The 19,456-nt window shown below is 42.5% G+C and overlaps 1 pseudogene; it reads right to left on the bottom strand.

The window, feature by feature from the left end:
• Positions 1 to 2,754: 2,754 nt before the first annotated feature.
• On the bottom strand, positions 2,755 to 19,456 carry LOC113018270 (uncharacterized; annotated as a pseudogene).

Below are 19,456 nucleotides of genomic sequence, written 5' to 3'. Positions count from 1 at the left end.
ACACAGAAAGACCCTGGCCTGATGGTGGGATTGAACTCAGAACCTTCTTGCTGTGAGGCAACAGTGCTAACCACCGTGCCACCGTGCTGCCCTACTTTTATACTTATACTTTTACTCAATCATTACATTTTTTTTCCTGTTTCACAAGACTTTGGTTAGGCAAAATCTTTTGGCCTGCCTGAAATAATGCTATCAACTCCTGTCTTCTAGGAAAATGTTTGGTTGTGGAATGATGGGAGCCATTTCCGCTATACACACTGGCACCCGGGAGAGCCCAGTAATGGCTATGGCAAGCAGTATTGTCTGCAGATAAATTATAGTTGTAATTCAGAGTACAATATTTAATATGAATGCTTTATATATATGACTTATAAAAAATAAAAATGCATTTACTGATTTCTGCAATTGAACTTTCTTAGGTTAGAAGCAGCCTTGACGTTATAATTTCCATTATAGATTTAGAAACCAGACTGTTCAAGTGCAAGACTTCATACCTTTAAATGTGCATTTGAGACATGACCCATTGCAAATTCCTGACGCTTACTTCTGCTTTTCTGCATACCTCATACACACAGTTTAAGTTCATTGAAAGGTCGTATGTCTATGTATGTATAGCTGGAAACACAAACACACAGACAGGCGTATAAAACTGTCACATGGTTAACTGAATTATGTGTAACCTCTGTTGTCAATAAAAGAGTGAGGTGGACGCAGAGGAGTTCGAGTTGCTTGGACAGGCGAGTGACAACACTGCTCTCCAACGCTCCCCTAGCAAGTAAAAAGTACACTAGTGTCTGTGTGGTTGCTTTCAGTAACAGCTTCTGTTTACCAGCAGGGTTGACTTAATTTTGTCTGGCCGTGCCCAGGAGTGGACAACAGCCCTTTACGATGGCAGGTTTCATGCCTGCAATAATTAAGCCTTGTTTGTGGAGGAGTTAAAGAAAAGCTTTGATCCCCCTTTTCAGGAAGTATAGGTGGAGTCAAAGTTACTTCATTATAGTTGTAATTCAGGGTAATCAGTCCATGTGCCACTTTATCTCAGAGTTCTGTGATCCTGCTACAAAATTGACCTGGGGAGATACGGCGCCCCGGTCATTTTTTATGGAGAGGTTGGCCGATTACATCCAAGATGAAATGGCACTACGTGAGGCGCCCAAGACTCTGGGTGAGACTGTAGATCTTGTTCTGCAGGTAGACCAACAAATTGTGTCATGGTTTCTTCATGCTACAGCTACAGCTCCACCACATCCTCCATCCTCTGAAAGAGCAGCTGCTAATGCCAAAAATATTTCCATCAAGGAGCCTATGCTTCTGGGGAAGCTATCCAAAGAGGAGAGAAAAAGAAGCTGGTGTGAAGGGCTTTGTGCTTACTTTTGGTTGGTTTGACATCTCTGCACCAAACAATCAGGTGACTGAGAGAAATGCCTGTAGTCATTCACTTTGGTAATTGTGAACATTGATGGAGATGTCCTCCACAGTCACACTTAATACTTGTATTTCCTTAACTTGCATCCAACACGACTATGTTCAGTTTAAATCCAGCTTCCCTTTATGGTTTGTGGAAAATTGTGTTAAACCATTGCTCAACGTATGTCTGCATGAGAGGAGATAATTCTGACGTACTTGTAAGAAGACTTGATGAAAAGGAAACCGACCCTGTAACTTATTGAAAGCAGGTCACTGCTGCATTGAGGGCTAATAAAAACAAGACCATGTAGTGTCCATTGTGAATACACATGCACTGGGATATTCCAACTCTGATTGTGTAACTCAGGAGGCAACGAATTTGCATGGTTCAGTCCTTGCTGACAGTAAAACCTGTTGGAAGCAGCAATTCTGAGAGTCGTTGGTCATTTGCTTGAGTGTTTCCCTAAAGTGCAAAATCAACAACCCCAGCATTTGGTTTATTACACATGGGCCAAAAGTGCAAGTCACTCTTTACTGATGTTACAATATGGCTTTATGGAGCAGACGTGACCCCGTGTTCTCAGGTTTCTGCCATAACTTTTATTATTCGCATAACACCTCTCCCCTCTGGCTTCCACATGAACTGCAACAACTATTCATGCACATCATGACATGCCCTCTTTTTTCCCTATTGATACATACCACTTCATTACTATTCATACTACAACTAAGTAGTTATTAAATAATATATAAAATATTAAATAATAGAAAAAATTCCTGACCATAAAAAATAAAGCCTTTACAATGGGTTCATAAAAAAAGCAATTTTTTGCCAACATTACTGTAAACAGAAATTTTATAAATACAGGACAGGTTGGGCAATAAAGTACCAATTAAATAAATTACCATTTCTTTATTATCTGGAGAAACTGAGACAGCCACAACTTTACTTTTTTTTGTCAGAAGGTGGCACCAGAGATCACTAATCTGTCTCTTTGAACTTTAAACAAGATATTTAAACAACAGTTAACCTAAACTGTGATACAGTTAGTGTGGGAAATAACATCTTTGTTCCTACTAACTACTGGTGAGATAAAGCAACAGAAAGAGACATTTCAAAATTGATCATACATACAGCAAAGTACTCGGTTATGAGCTGTGATGACGAAGAAATAAAAATACACAAACATAAAATGAGAAGTTTGTTCACATTAGATTTAAGAGATGCTGGTTGTACTTTATGGTCCTTTTGGAGGTTTGTGTTGATGATTTATATTCATGGCAAGTCACTTATTACCCCCAGAAACAGAGGAGCCTGATGAAACACACAGCAGCTCCAGGCTGTGTTCATACTCTGGGATGTTTGTTAACGGTGCTGTACAGTGCAGAGGCATCCTCCACAGCAGCTTGGTGTTTTGATCTGTGAAGTAAACAATAAAATGATACTACTATTGTATGCAAAGTATTAAAACAATAAACTTGAGGTGCAGTTATCCTGTGTGAAGAGCTGCTCACCTTCTAGCACTTCTGACATTCATGGTGGAGTATGTAACACTCTCTTCCTGGTATCTGTCACGCTGAGCTGAGCTGGAGTTGGAGTTAGCAAAGTCTGGCCGGTTTGTACTAAATTGTACAGCAGCATATTGAATTTCATCCGTCTGTCAAACACATGGATGAACATTTTTTAGGGCTTTTTGACTTTTTGCATACGGAACTAATAAACTAAAACCGTTAATATCATGACACTTTCTTCCTTCCTCCCCTCTTACAGTTAAATATCTGTTACTACCTCAAGGTGTCTTGATTTTGCTAACAAGTTAATGCAGAAAAGCATGAATGTGGAAGGACGAGATGAATAATATGGGTGAACATTGATACAATGGATGTAATCAGTCTGTGTGATGGGTTGAGCTAATTGGTGACTCTGAAGTCTGAACATTATGTTTTAGGATGTTTTCACTGGAATATCTGAAGTCTCATCACTCACCTGTGCTCCGTTGTCTGGCCTCTCTGCAGCCTCTGATTGGTGTTTCAATGATCTTCTGATAAGACAATAACATACACATTTCAGCAAACAGGATGGATTCATGTTTTAATGATACAAATATCCAGTGGAATAAATTCCCAAACTATGAACAAGATAAATTATCACAGCTAACAGAAGCAGTCTTCAGCCAACCTAACCTGCAGGAAAGTGATGTTATGAGCATAAGTTGTAATGTAAATATATCAGAAAAGTGCAGAAAAGTCTGGATAAACATTCAAAGGAAGTCAAAATTAGATATAAGGCCATATCTCTATGCAGCTCTCTTTTAAAATTGTTGCCAGTATAAAAGGTTTTGGCTCACAATTATTCTGCAATTTTCAAAACGAGTGAAATCCATGGACTGAGATGGTTAGTCATAAGTTTTAATGCTACACAAACCCTTTGCTGTATGTTTTTCCAGCACTTATTGCTTGCTTGCTTGTTTAGCGATGTTCTTATAATCTGTACTAACTGATCAGCTTCACACCATGTACCATAACTTTTAAACTTGTCAATGACATTGTCAACAAAGTCTCAGAGGACTTTAAGTTTCTGGAGTTGACTAATAAAATGATCTCTTAGTTTTTGGTCTTTTCTGTGCTCTCAGTGTGAACCTGTACATCTACAGAATTAATATCTGTCAGATGAAGTCATTTCAATGTTTTGTTCATTCCCAAAAGGTTGCAACAATTGTGATTACATTTTGCAAAACCCCGACAACGCTGAAGGATTACATCGCATGTTTTTGTTAAAGATGCCATGAAATCACACAAACCTGAGAAAAACTAGGTTATGAGACTAACATATCAAAGTTGAATATTTCTGACTATTGTCTTAAGATTGACTTGAACAAAAAACACCTTTAAAATCCAAATCAGTTATTAAAACATCCCACCTAATCCAGAGCAGGAGAAAGAGGAGTATGATGACCAGAGCAGTAACAGAGACTGAGAGGATTACAGGAAGTTCCCATGAGCCTGGAAGTAAGTGAAACAAAAACATTGAACTTGATGGGTTAATCAGTGATTGATCATTAAATAATACAATTTTCTCTAAAAATGTTAGAATATCAGGACTTAATGCTGTGAACTAAAACCAAAACTGGATAATCGAGGATTCCAGGATGTTTTTTATTTTTTCAGTTAAATTTCATTTGTGAAAAATTACAACAGTCCCCTCACAGTAGTTTTTATTGTGAGGTGAAAACCAAACAATAATATTATCAGTTTCAACATCAGGTGCATCAGTAACTTACCTGTCACAACAGTGAGATGATGGGAGGTGGACCTGCGACGTCCTCTTGTGTTCTGGGCTTCACAGTAATAACTTCCACTGTGTTCAGGTCTGAAGTCAGTGATGATGAAGTTCTGTCCACATGCTTTTGCTGATTTATCATCCTCCTTGTACCAGGTGTAGTTAGCTGCTGGGTTAGCATCACTGCTACAGGTCAGAGTCACTGAACTACCCTCCACTAACTCACCAGAGGGACTGACTGACACAGAGGGAATCTTTGGAGCATCTGGAGGAAACCGAGAAAAATTATTTACATTCAGTGTGAGAAAATTTCCACCAAGAATGAAAACATTACAGGAAACTGTTATCAAGACAGATCAATCTGCTGCTGTTTACTTACACTGGACATCTATGAATAAAGACACAGAGAGCTGATCCTCAGTCTTGCAGTCGTAGATGCCTCTGTCCTCAGAGCTGATGGAGGCGAAATTATAAATACCTTCTGGTGTTAGAGGCAAGATTTGGTTGCCTTTGTACAAAGTGTTCTTAGCTGCTGGATTAGCATGTGTGCGACAGGTCAGAGTGACTGAACTGCCCTCCACTATCTCACCAGAGGGACTCACTGACACAGAGGGAAGCTTTGACGGATCTGCAGATAAAAGATTTCTTTATTAAAGTTGGCGTTTAAACTCATGTAACATTACAGCATGATAAACTGTAGCTGGCTTGGAGCTGTGATATGTTGTTGGTGACACAGTGAATTAAACTCACACACTGATGGAGAGCGGTAATCCTCGTATCCAGAGAAAGCACAGGAGATGATGTCTCCAGGATTAAAGTAGTCTGTATAAGCAGAAGTTTGCTGTGTCGTGTTTTTCTGTCCGTTCTTGAACCAGACGTAAGAAAGACGACCAGCTGGACTGCAGCTGCTTTGACACTTCAGCTCTGCCTCAGTCTGAGTCTGCTGGACTGATATTATTCTGCTCACCTTCACCTGCAGAGCTGAATATGACAGCACAGCAGTGACATCATGTAGAGAGAGGCTTTATGTGTGGATATGTAAGTCTACCTTTGATATCTGAGATCACAAAAACAAAAACCTGCTAACAGTGTGTGTTCTTCAGTACCTGTGACACTCAGAGTTGTTCCAGGTAAACTACTCTTCCATTCAAAGCTTTGTGTTTTGAATTTAAAGTGATACTCGGCTGAATCCCTCTCTGTCAGGTTTCTGATTCTCAGAGTGGAGCTTCCTCTCTCTCTTTCAATGACCTCAACACGACCTGCATAGTGGGAGTCTGTTCTGAGGTCCTCGGGGTGTGAGCGATGCTGCCACTGATCAGGACTGAACCAGAATTTGGACACAGCAGGATGTGTATGACTGTAGATGCAAGAAATGTCCACTGATGAACCTTTGAGGGCACAGATGCTTCTGTTGGTGTAAGTCACTCTGTTACAGGTTCGATCACCAACACCTAAAATATATGAAACAGATTTGTTAGAGGAAGATTTGACTGCAGCACCACAGAGCAGGAGGCTGTTGGGACTTATTGTTGATTTATTGGCTTTACTGAGATATCAAATAAACATGAAGATGCAGCAACATCTTTTTTATTAGAAACAGAAATTAATGATGTTTTGTCAGTGTAAGACTGAAGTAAACTCACACACTGGAGGAGAGGGAAGCTTCTCGTATCCTTTTACAGCACAGGAAATGCTGTCTGTATCATCAAAGTATTTTTCAAAAGAAGATAAGATAAGATAAGATAGAACTTTATTAATCCCTCGGGTGGGTTCCTCTGGGAAATTCGACTTCCAAAAAAGCACAGCACCGACAGAAGTTACAGAGTTATACACACACACATATATATAAATACAGAGACAATATAAATAAAATATACGAAGGGGATAAATAGAATAAATAGGAATAAAAATAAAAATACAAGTGAATTGCACATTTCAAGTAGTGAGTCTATTGCACCGTTGACTATTTACAAAAGTATTGCACAAAAGGTATTGCACAGTGAGGTGAAGAGGCACTACAGCTTAGTTGTTCCCTCCTTTGTCCTCCTGTTTCCCCTCCCTCTCCCCTCCAGGGAGGAGTTAAACAGTCTGATGGCGTGTGGGACAAAGGAGTTTTTAAGTCTGTTAGTTCTTGTCTTTGGGAGAAGCAACCTGTCACTGAACAGACTCTTCTGGTTGTTAATGGCCGTGTGCAGAGGATGTCTGGCATTGTCCATAATGTCCATCAGTTTCTTTAATGTCCTTTTCTCTGCCACTGTCACCAGAGTGTCCAGCTTCATGCCGACCACAGAGCTAGCCCTCCTGATCAGTTTCTCCAGCCTGGATGAGTCCTTCTTTGCTGTGCTGCTCCCCCAGCACACCACAGCATAGAAAAGTACTCCAGCAACCACCGACTGGTAAAACATCCTCAGGAGCTTCCTGCAGATGTTAAAAGACCTCAGCCTCCTGAGGAAGTACAGTCGGCTTTGGGCTTTTTTATACAGGTACTCTGTGTTGCATGACCAGTCCAGTTTATTGTCCACCCACAGCCCGAGGTACTTGTACTTGTTGACCACCTCCACCTCCTCCCCCTCTATCTGAACCGGCAGTGGACCTGCTCTAGACCTCCCGAAGTCCACAACCAGTTCCTTAGTCTTTGAGGTGTTGAGTTGCAGGTGGTTTGTGTGACTCCATGCGACAAAGTTCCTCACCAGACTTCTGTACTCCTCTTCCTGATCATCCCAGATACACCCCATGATGGCTGTGTCGTCTGCAAACTTCTGAATGTGGCATAATTCAGAGTTGTAGCAGAAGTCAGAGGTGTACAGGGTGAAGAGAAGAGGGGACAGCACAGTTCCCTGTGGTGCTCCTGTGCTGCTGACCACTGTGTCAGACGTGATGTCCTTCAGCCTGACGTACTGTGGTCTGTCGATGAGGTAGTCGGAGATCCAAGCCACCAGGCAGGGGTCGACCTCCATCCTGTTCAGTTTTTCCTGAAGCATACAGGGCCGGATGGTATTAAAGGCACTGGAAAAGTCAAGAAACAGGATCCTGACCGTGCCTTTTCCCCCATCCAGGTGTTAGTGGGCTCTGGGTAGGAGGTACAGGATGGCATCCTCCACTCCGACACCCACCTTGTATGCAAACTGTAGTGGGTCCTGGGCATGTTGTACCTGTGGTCGGAGGAGGTTGAGGAAGAGCCGCTCTAGAGTCTTCATAAGATGTGACGTCAGTGCCACCGGTCGGAAGTCATTCAGCTCATTGGGCCGGTTATTTTTGGGGACCGGGACGATGCAGGATGTCTTCCATAGGGCGGGCACTCTCCCCAGTCGCAGACTGAGGTTGAAGACTCGTTGTAGCAGCTCCCCAAGTTCAGCAGCACACGCCTTTAGCATCCTAGGACACACCTTGTCTGGGCCTGCTGCCTTTCTGGGGCGAAGCTTCCTCAGTTGTCTCCTGACCTGATCCACTGTGACACTGGGAGATGTTTGGGAAGAGGGGAGGGGGGGAGATGTCTTGCTGCTGAGAGAGGGATTGGAGGAGGGGGGTGTCATGGTGTCAGGAGGGGGGGAAGCGAGGGAGGTAGGAGAGTGGGGATTGGACTCTGTAGTGAAGGTGAGGGTGGGGGGGTTGTGGGCTGGTCAAACCTGTTGAAGAAGTTGTTGAGTTCGTTTGCCTTCTCCACAGTCCCCCCCACTGTGCTTTTCTTGGTGTTGTGGCCTGTGATGGTTTTCACACCATTCCAGACCTCCCTCATATTGTTCCTCTCCAACTTCTGCTCCACCTTCCTCCTGTAGGTGTCCTTTGCTTCCCTCAGGCAGCGTTTCACCTCCCGCTGTGCTGCCTTCATCTCCTCCTTCACTTTGCTCCTGAAAGCCTTCTTCTTCATGTTGAGGACAGCTTTGACTTCCTGTGTTACCCACGGTTTGTTATTAGGATAAGACCGTACCGTCTTAGGAGGGGCGACCGTGTCCACACAAAAGTTGAGGTAGTCTGTAAGACAGTGTGTCGCCCCCTCTATGTCCTCACCATGTGGGCTCAGGAGCACATCCCAGTCTGTGGTGTCATAACAGTCCCTCAGAGCATCCTCCTTTCCTGGGGTCCATCTCCTGATGGAGCGTGTTGTGACAGGCTGCCTTTGGACGAGGGGTGTGTATTGTGGCTGTAGGTAAACCAGGTTGTGGTCTGACTTCCCTAGTGGGGGGAGGGGGGTGGCTCTGTATGCATCTCTCACATTAGCATACAGTAGGTCAATTGTCCTGTTGCTTCTTGTGGGACAATTCACAAACTGGTGAAAAGCAGCCAGAGTAGAGTCTAGTGTGGCATGGTTAAAGTCTCCAGATATAATAATGAAAGCCTCGGGGTTTTGTGTCTGAAGTCTTGCTGTGACTGTGTGTATTTTCTCACAGGCAGCTGTTGTGTCGGCCCTCGGAGGGATGTAAACACACACACAGATCACATGACTGAACTCCCGAGGTAGATAATATGGCCGCAAGCTAACAGCTAGCAGCTCCAGGTCCGGACGGCATACCGAAACTTTAACGGAGACGTGTCCAGGGTTACAGTATCTGTTGTTAACGTAGACAATGAGTCCCCCACCTCTGCTTTTTCCGCTGGCCTGCGTGTCCCTATCGGCTCTCACGGGTGTGAAACCGCATAGGTCTACGTTAGCCTGCAGCGTTAGCTCGGTTAGCCACGTCTCCGTGAAGATAAACAAGCTGCACTCACGGTATAGTCTGTGGTTGTTCAGAGCGCACAGTTCGTCAATCTTATTCTGTAACGAGTTCACGTTGCCCATGATCACTGTCGGGATTGATGGTTTGAATCGCCTCCGGTGATCCGCTCTCCTCGCTCCAGCTTTGCAGCCTCTGTAGCTCCTCTTTAGCTCGGCCGGGATGTTGTGTCGCATGCCGGTCTGTCCCTTTGTTTTTAGTGCCAGCAGCTCCGCTCTCGAATAGATGAAGGAACTGGTTCCAGAAGTTTTAAAAAGTGCATTATCCATCTTGTATCGCTATATCTAAGAGGTATAAGTAGAGGAAGGTGAAAAAAAGTTTGAAAAGCCTAGTCTAAAAAGTTAAAGTTAACAAAAAGGTGCGGTGTTGCAGAGCTACTTGGAAAGGCTGCCGTCACTCCAGCGCCATCTTGAACATCTTGAAGAAGACTCCTTTCTGTCAATATTCACTTCGTTCTGGTACCAGACATATGAATGAGGATCAGGTAGACGACAGCTGCTCTGACACGTCACCTTTTTCCAATTAGGATACAAGGTTGGCCAAGTTTTTATCACTTGTGCCTGGAGAACTAAACATTATACACAGCAAAATATAAAATATGCACAACATTCATAGCTTGTAGTGTCTTAAAGTTCCACCAAAACATTTTATTTTGAAAACATTTAAGTATAAAAATCTGACCTGTGACAGACAGAGTGACTCCAGGTGATCCAGTATATTTCCCTCCTGGTTGGTTTGTCACAAATCTGAACTTGTACTCAGCTGCGTCGCTCTCTCTCAGGTCTGTGATTCTCAGAGTGCAGTCTTTGTTATCACAGTGATACTGAACACGACCTGCAAACTCTGCCTCTGTCCTCACATCCACATGTTCATCACCTTTCATTTTAGTAAACCACACAGCTTTTTCAACTACAGTCACGTTCCCATTCTCTTTGGATGGGTACGTGTAGGTGCAGCGTATGACCACTGTTGATCCTTTTAAGGCACAAATCTGAGTAGAGGTGTAAGTCACTGACCAAACATCCTCGCCCTGAACTGCTGAAACACATCAGAAACAAAACAATGAATTCTTCTGCTTTTAAAGGTGTGTCCACGCTCTCTGCAGTTAACCTGTGTGTGAGCTGAGGCAGGAGGACACACACTCTGAAGGTGCAGCGAAGGAATTTCACCTGTGAGCCACGAGGAGGCTGAACTGAAGAGAAAGGTTTTTGTGAGAAAAGAGATGTGACAGAAATAAATGAGAAAATCAGAAACTGATGTGTGGAACTTTACAGCTGATGGGAAAGTTTCTTACATCATGTCAGGGAGCAGCTGTGTGCAGGCAGGAAAAGACCCAGATGCAGACTCGGAAGTGGAGCGTAACTCAAAAAAGGGCTTTATTTACAGACTGGGGAAATAAACAATACAAACCTAAACTGGGAAAAGCTAGTTAGCTGACCACTCTGACCGCATGGAGAATTCCACAAAACCAGGGATGACATGACACAGAACTGAGGGAGACTGTGACATAAATACACAGAAAGCTAACAAGGAACAGCACAGGGGACACAGCTGACACTGATAATAATAATGAGACGCGGAAAGACCAAACACAATATGATGACGAGAGACTGTTAAAGTAAAACAGGAAGTAAACGACAGACACACAGACCCAGAATAGACACTGAACAGAAGTAAACCAACACAGAACATGGGGGTACAGGGTCCAAAAGCTAAGCAGTAGAAATCTCAAACCAAGGACAACAGAAGAGCTGAAACCTGAAACACAACCATCCTAAGAAATTAAAAGTACAACACTCAGTACACTGGTTTACTGACCGCGGACTATGACACAATAGTGCTCAGCCTATGTCTGCATCTGAGCAGTTATTTATGATGTACTTGAAGAAAGACTTGTCAAACAGAAAAAAATACACTTGAAAAAGAAATTGACTGTTAAAGAAATTTAACAGAAACTATTTTCTCTTCAAGTCTTGTAAAAACAGAGCTGGAGTTTAAAATGTTTAGAAAACCATCAACTGCAAATGTTCCATATTTCTGTGTATTTTCTTATAGTTGATCAAGAGTCTGTTATCTGTAAAATATGAAAATGTAAATATAAAATACCTGACAAAGTGAGAAGACAGATGATTGCAGCTTGTGCTCCTTTCAGTCTCATGGTTGGTGTCCTCTCTTTGCTGTGGCTGCAGACAAGTTCAAACACATCAGCAGGTAAATGATATATACAAGGAATGATGTCTGATGTGTATCTGATGGTGCTGTCCACTATAGTTAGTGTGCACAGTTACTGTAAATGCCTAAAATGTGATCAGAGTGCAGAATTTCTGCTTTGCAATCTCACTGTGTTCGAGATACAAACTTCTTAGTTTAACCTGCTGCTTCCTTCCTCTTTCTGACAACTAAATGTGCTGCAATTTCATCATTTTACTTCTGCATGTGCAACCAATGACTGTATTAAAGTAAGTTGCTGCTACAGCAAGGCTAATTCAGTGTTGGTTTATGTTGTGGGACCAGAAATTTACTTTGCAAAGGTTATAAATCATCAAGAAACATCGACCAACTGCTGTAACCGACTCGTTTCGAGGCTTCTTGGTTCACCAATCAGCCAGTTAGACCACTTAACAATTTGACTAAACCTCTGTTCTTTACAGATATCCAAACCATAACGATAAAGAAAAACATGAAACAGATTCATTAAAATGCAATAAAAGAGAATCATCATGGTTTAATCACTGTGGAAACAAACATGGGACTCACCGGTGGCCATTTTTGTACACAGCCTAAAATTGAATTAAAGTAAAATTAAGCTTTGTATCAACAACTGTTCCCAGATATTTACTGAATAGATTCCACAATCTGACCTTTAATAGAAGTTTGACTCAAAAATGAGTCAACACCTATTGTACAAAAAGGTACATGCACAAAATCTGCCATAAAACCCTGACATAGCATTTAACTCTTTAAAAGGGGATGGGGCATTTGTGGTGATGTGTAAAATTATCAGAGGACCTTTTTAACTTTCAGAAACACCTCAAATGTTTTAACATAAAGAGCAAACCAGTGAAAGACTCCAGGGGAACAACAGACTCTAGACTGAAGGTGGACTGAAGTATGAGGTAGCTGAACTGAAGAGGATAAACATAAGAGAAGCCTTTCTGAGAGAGAAGTCAGTGAAAAAATAGTCCCTCTGTTTAACACATTCGTCATTCTTCAGTTACTGTGAGATAAGATCACAGCATGCTTGGTGAGAAAAATGCAGAGAAATGCAGAACTGACATGTGAAACACTGATCTGTGATGAACGTATTTCGATAACAAAACGTTGCTGTAATCATGTTTTTTCAACTGTTTAAATGTCTGCATTCGACATTACATTTTTACCTGGACCATTAACACATAAGTCATACATAACACGAAGCAGAACCAAAGTTATATAAATGGCACTCTTATATTGGCTTGAAGGGATATAGAATAAAACACGAGTGTTTAAAGCCATTACATGTAAAACTTTGATTAACTTTATTGTTTCTGAGATGGTAGGAGATTTGAGAAAAATGCTGGTTTTGCTTGTTCTACTACCGTCCATATATACCAAACTTCTCACCCACTCCCAGGCCACTTTACAGACAAAGGGTCGAATGGAAGCATGCACAAGAAGAGACAGAAGAAATCAGACCAAATTCCCTCAAGCCAGCCAATCACATTGACAGACCAACATCAGGCAGTGCTCTACCATCTTACTGACAATCTGCTAAGTCCACCACTCTTGGGCTATCCTGATTTTGAAAAACCATTAGTTTTGCACTGTGATGCCTCCCAAAAAGAACTGAAGCGGTACAGAACCAGAGACAACAGGGTAAACTGGCTGTCATTTGTTATGATTCGAGAACACCCAGCTGCTCTTGAAACTAACAACCACATTGATTCACATTCACATTATTAGTATAATAGTTTAAGTTAGTCAAACAGTGAGTACTAGAACCTAGACCATTTAAAGTTATATTTTTTACTGTAAAACCCACAAACATGTTTAACGAATCATTTGCATAACTTGAAGTGCAAATAGAAATTGTACATTTCTAAAAATTATGCACAAGTTTCGCAAACAACAAAGTTATTTGGTACTATTGACCTACAAATGCAGCCATGGCCTCAGGCGTTTTTTATATAACCATTTAAATCTATTTACAGAACAATCAGGTGTGCTGCATCAAATAATGAGGCACACAAATTATTTGTGTCAGTCCAAAAAATGTAGTTTGTGTTCAGTATAAGACAAAGGAGAACAGCACAGGCCTAAACCCTGCAGGTCTGACTGCAGGAGGTGCATCAGTCCAGTTTTCCAAGTGGAATCAGAGTTTACACTGGAATCTGCCTTTGACGGCTTTTTTAGAGCAAATATGAATTCAGCAATATAACTGACACACAATACAAAACAATAACTACACAACAAACTAACTACAGCCTCCAAACACGCTAAACATCACTGTCTCACATATGAAAACTCGCTCTCTCTCTGTCTTCCGCTTTCCCACTTTCCGTCGCGGGTGTCACTCCTAAAAACTTCCCCTCCTCCCTAAACAACCAAATGACACATGTTGCCTTATCCTTTTTTTGATTGGCTGACATGGTAAACTCTAACACCAATAGGGAAGGGGTGTTTTTTCTTTTTCTTTTTTCACTCGCAAGCGGAGAGAGTTTGCTGTTTGTCTGTAGAAAACGCCGTTTTTACCATCCTTCCTGCTGTAAACACCACTGTTTGGTTCAGAAAAAAACATCACATGTATCTTTTATCATAACTCTTTTACGTGGCCTATCGACACAATTTAAAATCTGGTATATAGTTTGAAGTCCCAAGTTGAAATGGAGACTCTGACGTGCTGCATCTTGTAGTTGTGTCGTCTTAAATTGGTCATGTGATTTTGCCACGCCGGCGTGTCCAGCGACCCCAGAGGGTTAAGCTGATACTGTGGAAGGGAAGTAACACCTCGAATCCGATGAAACACCTGGCGACGTATAGCATTTTGTTAAAAGCCGAGAAATGCGCCGTATTTGATAGCTTGCTGCGAGACCTCACACCGAGCACATCTACTGCGGGTGGGTTGCCTGTTATCGGACCCGGAGTTAGCAACATTCCCCAAAAACCCAAAGAGGAGAATCCTGGCCTGTAGCCCTGCCAGTGTAGCAGAAATGATGAGGATGATGACGGCAGCAGCAGCCGTTCTTCTCTGCGTGCGTAGCTTAATGTTGTCTGTGTGTAATTTACGTTGAGTAGGCTAACCACGTTATTACATTAATGCATGTAAGGTGAACTAGCAAACATCATCATAGCTACATGCGGCTGTCTTCTTGTTTGATGGCAGATACTCCTGTCACCCTGGCCAAAAAGGCTAAAATGACCAAAGAAAAAGTGGAAAATAGTTTAACATGAGAGGTTTTTGGACAAAGTTGGTGTTGTTTTCCATTGTTTAAGTGCTGCTTCCAGCCAAGAGTGATACCATATATGCCCCATAGCTGCAGAAAAGGCTAACATTGTTATCTTTTTACAAAAAAATAGCTGAACATGAGAGGTTTTGGACCAATTTTGAGTTCTTCATTCTTTAAGCACCGGTTCGAGCACCATTTAAGTACCGGCACCGTTTCAAAAGTACCGGTTTGGTACTGGTATCAGATAAAACCTAAACAATCCTCAAAGCAATGGAACGGCTTCCTCCCACCGTCCAAAGACATGCAGCTTGTGGGGATAGGTTAATTGGATAATCCAAATTGCCACTAGGTGTGAATGTGCGAGTGAATGGTTGTCTGTCCCTGTGTGTTGGCCTTGCGACAGACTGGCGACCTGTCCAGGGTGTACCCTGCCTCTCGCCCTATGACAGCTGGGATAGGCTCCAGCGCCCCCCGCAACCCTGAAAAGGATAAGCGGAAGCGAGTGGATGAATATTAAATATATTTCAGCAATTTATCTTAACAGTGGCATTCACCATATTGGGCTGATTTTGTTTTTTGAAAGTAAACAATGATGTCATGATCCTGGGTCGTTGAGCCAGCAACTATGTGAACTGTTGTGCTATCAGTCCCTGAGCCGGCCCCCTGAACTATGTTTTGGACTCTGCTTGCTCCTGCGAGTGTATTATGGACGCTTTGTTTGGACTCCTGGGGGCTCTTGTTTTGTTCTGTTCCTGGCCCTCCGTCCTGAACCACCTGGATCTGGTGGTGTATTTTGAGGCTGTCGGGAGCCAGCCGGCGGGTGGTGGTGGTGGTACTGTCATGGTCCTGGGTCGTTGACCCAGCGTTCTGTGTTTCATTTTGGATTCATCTTGTGTTTTGTGTTAATTCTTATTTTGTATTAGTGCTTTGGGTTTGGTTCTTGTGTTTAGCGCTTTAGTGTTCTCCCTCCTGTGCTCTGTTCGTGTCCCTGAGTTTGTCTTTGTGAATTTCCTGTTTTACTTTGAAGGTCTGTGTCTGTTATCACTGTGTCAGCTTGTGTCTTCCTGTCGTCTTGTGAATTAGGATCAGCTGTGCTCCCCTCCTGTGTGCCATTACCTGATTGCCTTGTGCGTGTGTATATATAGTGGATGTCAGTCAGTGTTCCTTGTTGATTTGTCTGTGTCACTCTGTGTTATTTTGGTGTTTCTCTGCCCCTCGCCTCGTGTCCTCCCTTTGTGTTATGATTTCAGGTTTGGTTTTTAGTAGTGATGGCCAAATGAAGCTTTCCGAAGCACTGAAGCTTGTATTGAAAAACGGTTCATTACTCGAAGCTTTTCAACACAGTCCTCTCCGGTGACATCTGGGGCCCGTTCTTCGTACCTCGCTAAGTAGGTTAGCTGGATTAGATTGTTGACGATTTCGCGTGATCCTGGATCGTTCGGTTCCCCGAAGCTCATCCGGGACTTGCTGTCATAGCAACAGAGCCGTAAGCGTAAACCTGCTCGGGAGCAGGTTTACTTTATGTAAACAGGATTAGATCGCGGCCACGCAGGCATGTCCGCTTCATTTATACGAAAGCAACAGCGATATTCCACCACTGTTTCACGATAAATAAATAACATCAATGTAACAAGATAATGCAGCACTTGATCCTTTTATTGATGTCACACAGATACATACAGGTCATTTCCTAAAAAAGGGAAATGTACTATTAACATTCTATTACATGTATGTGATTATTACAGATGTAATTCATATTTCAGAGTAGTAATTGTAAATTACTTTGTGTAATCAAGATGGGAGACCACGGCTATAAAAGCGAAGGTGAATTTGGGAAGTCTGTCGCAGCCATGTCCTGTCCGTTTACGCGAGCCACCCATTGCGGAAGGTGCAAGATTGATAAGGAGAGTTCTCAGAATTCAGCGTATATTGCGGGACAGACAGGATCCTTTAGCTCAGCACGACAGTGTGCTCATAGAGAGATATCGATATTCCCGTGAGGGTATTATTCACTTAACCAACTTGTTGACGAGGGGGTGCAGGACCACCACCTGTCTTTTTTTGCTCTGCCCTTTTCTTGGTTGCTGTTATGAACAAACTAACAGAGTATTACAGGGTCCCTTGCCAAGAGACGAAAAGCAATATAAGAGATAAATATTACCATTCTGTAGAATACTCCTGTATTTCACTTTTACTTGTTCCCATGTTCTTGTGGGTCCTGTTGTGGCTCTAATGTGAAAGGGGATATAATATAACATATTATAATATAATATAATGCCATATAATATTGGATAATATAGTGTCATATGATAGATCTACCCTACCGCCTACTGGTGTTGGCCAGAGGGGCCGATGGCGCGATATGGCAGCCTGGCTTCTGTCAGTCTGTCCCAGGGCAGCTGTGGCTACAACCGTAGCTGCTTCCACCAGTGTGTGAATGTGGGAGTGAATGAATAGTGGTATCGTAAAGCGCTTTGGGTGCCTTGGAAAGCGCTATATAAATCCACTCCATTATTATTGTTATTATTATTATTAAATCACCTACGAGTTTAATTTGTCAGCAACTTTCTGCCAGCCCTCGCTCCTTGCTTTTGCAGCCTTTGCACTGTTCCCTTGCGTTCTGATTAAACTCTGAAACTCCTGAAATCCCTCACTCAAGAGTTCTTGCTCTGCTGCCGAAAAATACCGAACGCGCTCCTTCGACATTTTCGCCAACCAATCAAAGGGTTGCCGATCAATGTTTCTACTATCGATGCGTAGCCCCTTTTACGACACCCAGTGATGTCATATTACTGCGTCCAGCTGTACTAATTGTCAACAGCAGGTGTGTTCGGGGAACCGGATTAGCGAGCTCACGGTTAGCGCGATGGTTTGGTCTTGGATGTGTCATTTGATCTTGGATGTAGTAAGCGACGTACGAAGAACGGGCCCCTGGTGGTGAAAATTTTGAAGAGCAGCTTGAATCTGCAAAATAAAACGGACTGCTCAATCATCACTGCTCACTCAAGAGTGGAGTTCTCTCTGATATTGGGCCACCGTTCCATTGCTTTGAACATGTAATTGGTTTTGTTTTCTCGATTGGGGGCAGAAAAAAATGTAATGTGTATTTGCGTAATACATTTTGATCAATAAACTTTCCCTATTTAAACATGCACTATGGTGTGGCCTTTCTTTGCTCATAACTCCTTGATGTTGGTAAATACAATAAGTGAGCAATATATATAATATAGGGGAGAGCGGGGTAAGTTGTCACACTTTTCACACTGACTAACTTTTACTGAGCACCATACATCACAACGTAATAAATGTTTCACCAAATGAAAGAAGGAAGTCTCGGGCACATATGATGTATTCATTACATTTTCATATCTTATCTCATTACGGAGTTGTAGACTGTTGAATGGAGAATGTGCACTTGTGACAATTTGCCCCATCGGCAGGTAAGTTGTCACACTAGATTATCTTAAAATAAGAACACAAATACTTAATTGTGATTATTGATTTTAATTGTTAAATTCAAACCAAAACTGGAAATTTGAACAATTATGCCAAGAGAATTTGGAAAAAAACAATTATTTCAATCCAATACACATTTTAATCAAAACATTAAGTAGAAAGAAAACTTTAGTTTGAACTTTAAACTCAAATGTTCTCTGGCTTGCACATAAATCCATCATAACTGAATGGAATGCTGCAAATAACTTGCTTTAATTAACATGTTTATCCTCTGAACAAAACAGATGCCCTATTTCTGATTAATCAGACTCAACTTCAGAGTCACAATTCTGGCACACATAAATTGCCTGGCCTGAGGTGCAAGCATCATGGGCCCATTTGTTGCATTTTATGCATTTTACCCAGGTCTCTTTTGGACGACTGTTTGAAAATGGCTCCACACAGACAAGGCAGAAGCACTCTTCATCATCTGATGATGACTCTTGAATTATTTTTCTTCTTTTAGCTGCGTTGTTCTTCATAGGTCCAGATGTTTTCCCCCCTCGCGTCCCTCTCTTTTGAAACAGCTTTTTGCTAGATTCAGCCTTATTCTTTTCTTTTTCTAGTTGCTGCTTCACTGGCGTGTCGGTTAGAATTGCTGATTTGCGTCGTTTTCTTCCTTTGCTGGATGGTTTTCGGCGGCCAGCTTTTGGATATGGCCGGATGTCCTCTGGAGTTGGTAGTCTGCTGTCAGTAATTGCAGTGCTGGGTAAGGGTGAGCTCGTGATAGAGATGGTGCTGGAGCTTGGCAGTTCAGAGTTGGTGCTGGGGCCTAGCAGTGCAGAGTTGGTGCTGGGGCCTGGCAGTGCAGAGGTAGTGCTGGGGCCTGGCAGGGCAGGGTCCGGAATAGGGCGATCTGTGACGTAGGATGGTGCAAACTCGGCTTCCAGAAATACATTTCTGTTGTAAGGTTGAATCCCAGCCACCCTAAAACCAGCCTGAATGTTCAATGGGGTTGCAGCCAGAGGATATGCAATTGCCACAATCCCAGGAATGTCATAAATAGACATTGTCTTCCCAGGGTTGTTCCTCATCCAGGCATCACACGTGCTGTTGATGTGCCTCTTTAGTGGCCCGTAGACAGACCTGTCTAATGGTTGGAGCCGATGTGAGCAGTGGGGTGGGAATGACAGCAT

The sequence above is a fragment of the Astatotilapia calliptera genome, unplaced genomic scaffold (genome assembly GCF_900246225.1).
Source record: "Astatotilapia calliptera unplaced genomic scaffold, fAstCal1.2 U_scaffold_52, whole genome shotgun sequence".
Taxonomy (NCBI): Eukaryota; Metazoa; Chordata; class Actinopteri; order Cichliformes; family Cichlidae; genus Astatotilapia; species Astatotilapia calliptera.
The sequence above is the reverse complement of the archived record's forward strand: the minus strand, read 5'-3'. Positions and strand labels throughout refer to the sequence as shown.